Here is a 2,565-nt window from a genome sequence, read left to right on the forward strand (position 1 = left end):
CAGTCCTAGGTTCTTTGGCACAATTGGCCGAGTAGTTGGGCACACTGGGCCTTGTAAATGTAACAACGTCTGTCGGGTGCCTTTGAAGATGGGCAAAGGCAAAGGCAAAAATCACAAAACCGGTTGAAAGGCAGCTAGGATCATTAGCTGCTATTTGAAACCCAGAGGCAAGGAGACATTAAGAGCCTGGAACCAGTCAGAGGAAGAGTCATCAGCCAGCCGTGGAGCCAGGGACAGAATTCCAAATCTGCATCCGCCAAGGACCCCTATAAAGCTCTCCATGCACCTCCTCGTCCTCCTCTTCTCCCCTTTGCCCCTCCTCCTCTGCTGCAGACACAGGACCCTGATGCTTGGAGCTGGAAGGGCTGCAGCTCACCACCTCCAAGCCACTCACGGTACAAATGGAGAGACTGAGGCTTGGAGAAAGGACTCGGTCAGTAGGCTGCAGAGCGTCCCCATAGCAGCATTCACATTCAGAATTCCCTAAAGACTGAGATTAGAAAATGAAACAAAACAAAAAGCTTCCTTGAGGCCCTGTGCAGAAATGAAGCAATTAATTATTACGGAACATTAGATGCCTCACTATTGAAAAAGCCAAAGGAGTGTGATGGTGCTGTATCGGTGAGCAAAGCTAAGGAGTGATTTTTTTTTTTTTTTTTTTTTTTTTTACTACTTAAATGATGCTACCCCGTGTACAGTGCATCTGCGGTGCCAAGCACTGCCGTGTATTCCGTGTGCTATTTGCTGGCTTCCCAACCACCTCGTTTTATGTTCCTTTCTTAGCTCTCCTTTATATAGGTGAAGAAATCGAGGCTCAGAAGGATGATGCAATTTCTCCAAGGTTGCATAACCAGGAATTATTTAACCGAGTCTGTCTGCAGTACTGACCATGGTGCTAGGATGCCAAAGTGAACAGGGACTAAGGTTTAGAGAAAAAGGTGGCACCGGGAAGGCTTGCCTGGCATTCCCACATTGCATCTCCCAGTGCTCCTCCCTGCCACCCATGCTCATACCTGATGCGTACAATGTGACACGTGCTGACCTGCAGCTCCAGGGAGGTAGGGACTGTGGGGGTCTTGCTCCTACTGAACCCCCAGAACATTGTCTGATGCAGCAGAGGAGCTGAGGACCTTCTGAATGATGAATGAATGAACTGAGCAGATGCATGAGTGGGTACCCCACTTAGCCACTCTGATGTGTGTCTGGCCCAGGCCTTTTCACTAGAAGCTTTGCTAATCTGAACCTGGCTGGTGTTGGAGGGTCCCAGTGTAGCCGATATGTAATCCCTGATTAAAGGAGCTCTTCCAGACTTTGTAACAGGGGGATTATGGCACTGGTGGCCTGATAAGGTCACTTCCACTGCTCTCTCTCTCTCTCTCTCTCTCTCCCCAACCCACAGATCAGCTCCCTGTAATATGCTTTTGCTATCATGATAGTTTGCTATTTCTCCCAAAGCTGCATAGAAGATCAGCATCAATTCCATCTGTCTTATTACAAAGCGTAGTGAGAATAGACGTCAGGGAAACCACTTGTAGAGCTGACGCTCGGTTTCCTTGTTTGTAAGGGGAAGCAGTAATAGTATCTGCTTCAAAGGAAACGATGCCTTCAAAGTATTTAGTCTTTTGCCAGCTTTCAATTCATTTTCCTTCTAGCTACTGTGAAAGAGCCTGAGACAGGCACTGCTGGCTATAGGGGGCCTCAGCAAGACAGCAGTCCTCTCTGGCTCTTGATTGTTCTATCTGTAACCCCAAAGTCAGAGGAAAAGGGGCCAAGCAATCACTCAGTGAATAATTACTGAGTACCTCCCATGTGCCTGTCATTGGGCTGAGCACCAGACACAGAAGTAAGGGTCACAGCCCCTGTTCAATAGTCAGCTCCAGAGTACTAAGAGCTTTAACTGAGGTGGATGGCGTCTAGCATGACAGGGGCTCGTGGTACGTGCCAGGCATTGTGATAAACACCACGTGTATGTGAACAGATGCAACACACACAGTAATGCCCACGGCAGCACATCTGACCCAGTTTTCAGTGAATTCAGGTGCAAATTTTCCCCCAGGTCACAAAGATTCAGATAGCAGGAGGATTTGAACTTGGGGATCTACTGCCCGCTCCAGCACCCTTCCAAGTGAAGCATACATCACATGATTTTCCATGACCATGAAAGCAACTGCAGATTCCAGCCCAGCCAAGATGAACACCCACATTTCTCTGCCTCTCCCAATGGTGTCTCTGTGCTCCCTGTCTTTCTTGCCTCTCTCTCATCTCCTGCACTTCCATCAATATTGTCAGCATTATCCACAAGTCACAGAAGCAGCTCTTTCTCTTCACTTGGCTGTTATCATCCATTCCCACTGACATCACAGGAAAGAGGCAGGCTGCGAGCCTGGAGCAACAGTGATACCTCCAGTTTCTAATGTCCACTCTGCAGGGGTTCCCGGGCTGGAAAAGGCTCTATACAATGCCTGGTATCAGATAACTTTCAACCTCCTCCTCTGTGTCCAAGTGGAGAACCTCAGGGGTCCCCAAGACCTCCTATCTCCTTTTCTCCCATGATGTTTTTCTAAA

Source organism: Octodon degus, unplaced genomic scaffold (genome assembly GCF_000260255.1).
Source record: "Octodon degus isolate 3935 unplaced genomic scaffold, OctDeg1.0 scaffold00098, whole genome shotgun sequence".
In the NCBI taxonomy this organism is placed as follows: Eukaryota; Metazoa; Chordata; class Mammalia; order Rodentia; family Octodontidae; genus Octodon; species Octodon degus.